Source organism: Hylobates moloch, unplaced genomic scaffold (genome assembly GCF_009828535.3).
Source record: "Hylobates moloch isolate HMO894 unplaced genomic scaffold, HMol_V3 SCAFFOLD_1, whole genome shotgun sequence".
Classification (NCBI taxonomy): domain Eukaryota; kingdom Metazoa; phylum Chordata; class Mammalia; order Primates; family Hylobatidae; genus Hylobates; species Hylobates moloch.
The window spans coordinates 29,173,591-29,182,432 of NW_026652276.1; positions in this window are offsets into that span (position 1 = coordinate 29,173,591).

The following is an 8,842-nucleotide window of genomic DNA, read 5'->3' on the forward strand; positions in this document are numbered from 1 at the left end:
AGACTACCTTCATGGACATGCTACCCTCTCTTGGGGAGATTTTCTCACTTTCAGGATAAAATGAAGAAAAAGGTTTTAAACCCAAGTTATGGTGATATAGAAGCCTCATACTACATCTTTTTTTTTTTTTTTTTTTTTTTGAGAAGGAGTCTTGCTCTGTCACCCAGTCTGGAGTGCAGTGGCACTATCTCAGTTCACTGCAGCTTCCGCCTCCCAGGTTCAAGCGATTCTCCTGCCTCAGCCTCCCGAGTCACTGAGACTACAGGTGCCCACCACCATGCCTGGCTAATTTTTGTATTTTTAGTAGAGGTAGGGTTTTGCCATGTTGGCCAGGCTGGTCTTGAACTCCTGACCTTAGGTGATCTGCCCGCCTCAGCCTCCCAAACTGCTGGGATTACACACATGAGCCATCGTGCCCAGCCTCATACTACATCTTAAAAATGGACATGTGTGGCTAAAGAAGCATTACATTTATTAGAATACTATTATAATATTGAAGTTGAAACTTCAATATGATTAAAGGAAAGAAACCAATTTTAATTTCTCTTAAGGAGCTATTTTTTTTTTTTTGCAAAGATAAAGAGGTCTGTCTTGAGAGCACAGTGAATAAATAGTTGTTTAACCAGTTAATTTTTACAGAGTTTTTATCTACTTGTTTATCCATGTTGATTTTTTAAAAAATCAGTTAATTTATAGATTTCTGGGATTTTTTTGTGTGTGTTGTGTAAATACAACCTTAAAAAACATTGTTTTGTGTTGTAATTCCACTCTACGTACAAAGATATTTCACTTTAGGACCAGTAAATGTTAAAGCTAATAGAAAACCACGTCAACATTTACTTTAACTCATTTTCCAATATTACCGTTTTTTAATTTTTTATTTCCAGTGCCTAAAATTTGTTATTAAGGATATAAAAATATGCAATATGTTCAATTTAAAGTATAGCATAATATGAACTTACTTTATGATATTTTAAAGTATTTTTCAGTTTTTTTTCAGTATTTTTCAGTATTTTTAAGGTTTTTTTAGTATTTAAAAAATTGCAAATGTAATACATGACCTTAAAAATTCTAGAGAAGAGTAAATACATATTCAATCTTTTTTTTTTTTTTTTTTTTTTTTGAGACGGAGTCTCGCTCTGTCGCCCAGGCTGGAGTGCAGTGGCACAATCTCGGCTCACTGCAAGCTCCGCCTCCCGGGTTCACGCCATTCTCCTGCCTCAGCCTCTCCGAGTAGCTGGGACTACAGGCGCCTGCCACCACGCCCGGCTAATTTTTTGTATTTTTAGTAGAGACGGGGTTTCACCGTGGTCTCGATCTCCTGACCTCGTGATCCGCCCGCCTCGGCCTCCCAAAGTGCTGGGATTACAAGCGTGAGCCACCGCGCCCGGCCCATATTCAATCTTTTATTTACTCCTACCTGTTCTCAAAGATGAGTATCCATCCAGTACTGTTTTTACAATGTCACAAATAATTAAATGTGTATATGCTTTTATATTTTTATATAAAATTCATTATTTTCCATAGTATTCTGTAACTTACTTTTTCATGTAACATTATATGACAGACATCTACCTTGAGTCAAGTACCCTAGAAAACAGAGCTTAAAGAAAAAGCTGATATGCTCACTTATTTGCAGGTAAATCCCAGAGAAATAGGAATAAGGGAAGGAAAGAGAACAAATATGATGGGATGCATTACTGGGCTGACTACTGTGGGTATCATTTGCAACTGACTGCATGATCTCATGGGATCGTCTTCCCAGATGTTGAGTAAATTGTTTCATCTAGGGACAGTTAATCTCTGAAATGAAGGGAGAAAAGTGTATCTATTAGCTCAATCTCCCACATGTCAAAAGTTCAGTCACCGTACAGGGCATTCAGTTCCCCTGTGATTCCAGATTACCAGTGTGTGAGAACCAAATGGATCCCCCTGCCACTGATAGCTCAGCAGCAACAGAAAAGCCCTGGGGCCTCAGGTGGACAGTATAGTAAGGTCTGAGAAAGTGAATTGTGGTGACAGTCTGTCCTGAGTTTCCATTAATGCTGCCGTAGCAACCCTCTGGGAATCAGAGCATGCCTTAAGTTTGCAATTAACTACTTTGAGCCTATGGTTTTCTTTTTTTTTTTTTTTTTTTTTTTTTTTTTTTTTTTTTTTTTTTTTTTTGAGACAGAGTCTCCCTCTTTCACCCAGGCTGGAGTGCAGTGGCACGATCTCGGCTCACTGCAGGCTCCACCCGCCAGGGTTCATGCCATTCTCCTGCCTCAGCCTCCCGCGTAGCTGGGACTATAGGCGCCTGCCACCTCGCCCGGCCAATTTTTTGTATTTTTAGTAGAGATGGGGTTTCACCGTGTTAGCCAGGATGGTCTCCATCTCCTGACCTCGTGATCCGCCCGCCTCGGCCTCCCAAAGTGCTGGGATTACAGGCGTGAGCCACCACGTCCGGCCTGATTTTCTTTTTACAAGTTATCTAGGCCTATCAAAAGTAGCGACCTTACTCCATTATCTTTTTATTTATCATTTACCCATACTGATTAACACAGATACTTGGTCTCCTTCTTTTACCTTTACCTTAAGCTTAATTGTGATACCATTGTGTGCCATGGGTTATTAGCATCCTACTTAACACAGTAATGGTGTCCCTCTTGCCTTCCAACAAGTGGGCATCCAACTCCAAAATCCCATTGTAAAGGTCTGTGTTCTAGAACAATTTCTTGTACCAATTTCTTGACTCCTTGTATTGGTTTCCTGGGGATATCATAATAAATTACCACAAATTGGGTGGCTTAAAACAACAGAAATGTATAATCTCCTTTTTGGAGAGATGAGAAGTGCAAAATGAAAGTGGATGTCGTCAAGGCCATCTTTCCTCTGAAATCTCTGGGGGAAGATCCTTCCTTGCTTTTTCCAGTATGTGGTAGCTCTATGAGTTCCTTGGTTTGTGGCATCATAAGTCCAATTTCTGTGTCAGTCTTAACATGGTTTTCTCTCTGTATGTTTTTGTCTCTTTTTTCCTGAAGAGGAAACCAGTCATATTGGATAAGGGCCAACCCCACTTCAGTATGACCTCATCTTCACTAATTACATCTATAATGATGCTATTTCCAATAAGATCACACATTCTGAGATATTGAAGGTTAGGACTTAACACATCTTTTGGTGAGGCACAATTTAACTTGTAATGGCCCTCACTCCTTAGAAAAAGAGCCTGAGCCAAGGATTAAATGTTGACGGAGAAGTGTAATCCCATTGGTGAGAGAATGAGGGAAATGGGAAATGTTGGAGGGAAGACCAGGAAGCAATTCACAGTGAAATATTATCATTTTAGCCACATTTCTCAACAAGCCACAGCGAAGCACAGTTGTTTACAAAGCAGATGTGCTTATTTATTCATGTATGATATTTTCAGACAAAGAATAAAGAGAAAATCAGGCTCAAGCAAGTCCATCCCAGGGAGTCAGGAATAGAGGATAACTTTTCTGCTTGGTGCTCTTCTGAATCCTGTCTCCCATTGGTTGGAATTTGCCCATTAGGGATTTAACTCCTCTATAACTGGGTTATATTATCTAGACCCTTTAGCAGCAGCTTGGTAAACCCAGCTGTGTGGTGCTTTATCTATGTCTGGAAGCAGTGAGAAGAGTGAGAGACTTCAGATATGTGACCAGACAGTCATGTGAAGGGGTGTTACGTGTATCTTTAGGTCTACAATTTCAGCTCCCATCACCATTTGCTTGATATTCATGAGGGAGAGGAGTAAGAGAAGTCTTCCCCTTTCAGGTATGATTCTCTAATTAATTACTCTGATATTTTTGCACAATCTACTCTTGCTCTTTGTACTTACTAACTCTGAGCATGGAAAACCTTTGAGAATTTCTTTAATATTCAGACCTCTTCTACTTAGGGCATTTGGGGCCGTAGTTTCCTTGCTCTATTTCCCCCAGTGATCAGACCCTGTCTACTTCTAGTGTCTTCTCAAATTGTCATCAGAGTCTCTTATTTTCCAAAACTGCAATTTTTATTTAAAAAATTATTTTTCTATGATTTCAGAGTAACTAGGAACAAGAGGAAAATAGAAAATTGTGCTTGTTCTGCCATCTTAAACTGAATGATACCCACTTAGTTTTTTGATTGTGGAAATAGGTATACCACTGTTCTAGTTTCATTAATATTTCTATTGGATTTATAAGTTAGAGTTATTCTGGGTTTAAGAGTTAAAGAGTAAACCGCATAGATGGTAATTAACATAAGGAGGAAAAATAAGGGCCTTAGGAAGCTACCAGACTGAAAATTTAGTGAAATTTATTATGATAAACAGATGAGCTCATTGGCCCAAGAGGCTTTTCTGACCATTCTGTTCATGTCTCTTCCCTTTCTCCATCACTCAAGATCCATACCCTGCTTGATTTTTCTCGACAATCTTTATCGCTGCTTGAGATTTTATTAATTATTTGTTTATTTTCTACCTATTCCATCAGATTTCATGAGGAAATATGGCTTGTTTCTGTTTGGTGCAGTATCCTCAGTTCTTAGGATGATGTTGGGTACATGTCTGGTTCTCAATAAATACTTACTTAATGAAAGAAAGAATGAGCCACGGAAGTTCATTATTGGAAGAGATCTTTAAAAACTACTTTAAATACCCATCTAAAGCTTGAATTGCTTAAATAACATGTCAACTAAGCAGTAATTCAGACATGATACTATATTTGTTTATGCTTGGTTTTGGGAAACTTTCTACTTTCCATGACAGTCTGTTAGTCCTCAGAAAGTTGGACCATAATGAAGTATCTCTCTGATATATTTAAGGATCCTTTTTTATTCCTTGGGATAATAGAGGACAGTGATAATTATTCTTCCATGTGGTAGCATTTAATATATTTGGATACCATTTGGATGCCATGGTTCTCCTGAGTAGTCTCTTATACTGGCCCCGGATCTCTTCAATTATTACTACCTAGGCATGATTTCTATTCTGTGTTACTGCATGGCTCTATATACAAATAGGTATAATGATAGAATAAGAAAGAGAATTCACAAGTATGTAACCATAACACAGGAAGAATTTCTTTGTATGGTGATAAAGTGGATTCCTGTGGGATAATGTCCCCCTTCCCTTCCAAAAGGTAGTGAGATTTGGTTCTAGGATCCTCTGTCCTGGTAAATTCTTAACTCTGCAAGTTTCAGGGGAAGAACTAGGGAAGCAAGAGTTACCTCTTCCACTCATAAGTCTCTCTGTTTCTTTTATCTCATGTATATCCTATGCTCTTCTTTGGTTTGCTGACTGAGCAGTAATCTCAACACTGTCATGTTCACATTGTCGTTTACATCAGTTATTAAAGCTAGACCAGCTTTTGTGGTTGGTCCTAGTCTATAAGTGTCTTCTCCAATCCTGGTTATTCTTTTCAGAATGCATTGCATGTCAGATATGGCATTCAAAGTAACCCAAATTTTCCAGGTACGGTCTGGATCAACACAACCTAGGTTTGGATTATTACCTCCTTTGTTCAATTAATACTGCCTAAAACCTAATCCGCTTTTTTGGAGGATCTGCCATGCTCATGACTCACATTGCCTTTACCTTCCACTAAAGTCCCTGAGTCATTTTAATAGCTGAAGTATGGTCTTCCCTGTCCGAAACTTATGCCTCTGGCTTTTTGAATTTGAGAACAATTCTCAAGACTTATTACTGCTAGATTTATTCTATTGTTCCAGTTGGCCAAGATCTTTTTATTCCATTGCTACAGCCTGTCAAGGTCTTTCTGGATTCTAATTCTTTCATCCCAGTTAGACAATGTCCTTCTCAGCAATCTGCAAACCATGCTTTAATACGTGTTCCTTTTATGTCTGCAAGTCAATAATAATAATTCTGAACTAGACAGGACAGGGTAAAGGAATTGAGATATATACGCAACTCCCTTCAGTTTTACCTTGATCCAGTTTTCAGTAGACTTTGAATACAGTTGTTTAACCTATTATTGATCCACATAATTATTTTGCTTCTGGTACATATTTATCCATCTTATACAAAGGAAAATTGTGAAATTGTGTCAAACATCTTTCTGAATTCATTATAGATTAGGTTTACTAGGTTTCACAGATTTAACAGCATAACCTCACAAAGATGTGCAGGATGATGTCCGTTATCTTCTTCCTGCTTCTCTTAATCCACTATCCACCCTCATTTGTGTCCCTGGAATCTGTCCTCCATGCACTGCATTAACTTGATTCCTTTGTCCTGCACTGGCAGGAGATTGCAGGAGGGCATGAGGAGAATGAGATCACAATATGTATTTCCCCAGATTGCTCTCTTCATAGCCAGAGATAATCAGTAGTTTAGTGTAAGTGGCTTGGTTTTTCTACCAAAGTCCACAATGTCCCTCCAATGGACTCTCTATCAGCTGAAGATACAGCTACAACCCTCTCCAGGTTCCCATACATATTTTCCTCCTTGCCCCTTCAAACCTAAAGGCCAGGGCAGGTTGCATGGTCTTGCAACTTGTGTGATCATATAGGGTCTCATGCTTGGTTTAGTGCTAGGCTATCCCTATCATGAAATTCTTAATCATTTTTTTAGTGGGGTGGGGGGGCCTGCAAATTATGCAGACAGTCCTTCTGTGGTCGGTACTGGTTCTCCCCAGTTGCTTTAGTGTCCCTCTAAGTTTCCTTTAACCCTGACCCATGTTTTTATGAGGATTCTCTTTTCTAAACTCTCCTCTAGTACATTAATTTGTTATGTGTGCATCTGTTCCCTGCCTGGACCTTGACTAATACAGAAAGAAATGAGGTGAGTCTAATATTTTTTATGGAAGTCTTTGTTGGCTCCTAGTGATCATTGCTTCTTTAGGTTCTCTACACCTATTCCTTTATATAAAAGATTCTAAAATGTTAGCTGAAATCAATGTAACTTTTACTAGTCTTAATTTACCAAATCTTTCTTTGTCCCGTTTTTCAGAGACTGGCTGGTATTTGCCTGTCTCCAGTTTTATTCCTCTTTACTGTTGTTGATCGTCCCTCAAAGGTCACTGGCAATGTTTGGTTTAATGATTTAATTTGAAGATTCTTTAGAGACCTTTAGAAATAATTCAGGACCAGAAGTTTAACTATGCTTCCCCAGCTAAAGCTACAGTTTCCACTTATCAACATGTTTTCTCTTTTTTTCAGTCCAGAGAGGTTTGCTTTTTCCTTGTCATTAGTCGATATATCTTTGGCCCCCAACAGAGAACATTCCCTTCCTTTCCTTCTACTTGCACTCATAAAAGACTTAAAATACTTTTTTTTAAAAAAGCCTTCCTTCATTTGGTGCTACAAACATCCTGAAACTTAATTCTGTGCCACCATCTAATATTAATTATTTCCTCACTGTTTCTTTCATCAGATAGATCTTTTGAACCTATAGAGAGGATATAGATATTAACATACAAATTCAGAGACTGAAGTCAACCTTCACTCCCTTCCAGCTCTAAGAAGGAAGGATTCTTTATTGTTTCTGCGTCCTTAGGGCTGGAATCCTGTCATTCTGATTGGAATCCTCAGAACAGGGAAATGTCAGATTGATTTTCACAGAAAAGGCCTGGAAATAACAATCATTATGGGGATTCAAGTTTGGACTACAAAGCAGAAAGGTTTCAGGTAAGAGTTGTAAGGAAGAATCCAGAAAGATGGTAGGTGTTAGGGAGGTACTGTCATGAGGATGGCTGAGGCCTAAAGAGAAGGCACATTTTGTTTTGCTACAAAGTGTCTATTCAAGAGACTTACATAAGGATCTGAGTACTTTTCAATGCTTTCTTGGTGATTGCTGTGTTACACATATCACCATGCTCAGACCAGCCATGAGAAGGGCCCTTCAAAATCTGAGCTCAGGAACCACACTGGTTTCTTTAAGATACCTGGTCTTTTTCTCCCTCTGTGGCTTCATTATTTGCAATTGCACAGTTTAGAATTACATTTATGTGAACTCTTGAAGCCATCTTCCATCTCAGTATTTCCTGGCATAAAAATCAGGCTTATCTAATTTTTTAAAAATGAATATCCTAAAATCTTGGTCACTATTTCTGCAACTATATTCCATGCTGTAATGGTCCTGGCAGATTTTATTTACAATAGAGTAAAATAAAAATATTCTGTGGGAAATGTTTAGAAAATGCTATTTAGCATATATTCCTTCCTTGATGAGTATAGGCACATTCACATATTAAGGATTCTGAAAAGTCTTGCTATAAAGGCATTTGCTTAACTTGGTTTAGCCAAGGAATTCCCCAAACCATTTATACCTGTAAGTTTATTGTCTATACTCTGCACTAACAGGACTTTACTATTTGGTTGTCTTGTTTTATGTGATTTTACTATTCAAGAAATTTAGGAAGCTAAAGTTGTAAATATCTTTATTGATAATTTCAGAACCTCACAGAAAATCTATTTATCTAAACAGTCCATTTACCGTTGTAGGGGCCATAGAAAAAATTTCTTTTCCTCTGAAATTTTGCAGAAAATCAACTTAGAAATGCAGATGAATAGGAGAAAGCATATAAAATTTACTTTACTGTGCATAACATAAGGAAATCACAGGAGAATGATTACCCAATGACCCAATGTGGTACAGATGCTTATATACCCTTCTTCATAGGGCAAAGGGAGATGGGGGGAGTGTGGCAATTTGAGACACAACAAATGATTTTTAGGGGAAAATAAGTGGATTTGAAGAAGATACAATGGCCTAGGACAAAGTCTTTTGATCCCACAGAACAGACAGTGACTGGTAAATGATTCTCTTTCAAATACTGAAGGGACCAAAAAGGAAGACAACGGTTTGGACAAAAGTCTGTCCAGGTCTTTTAGTCTTTGT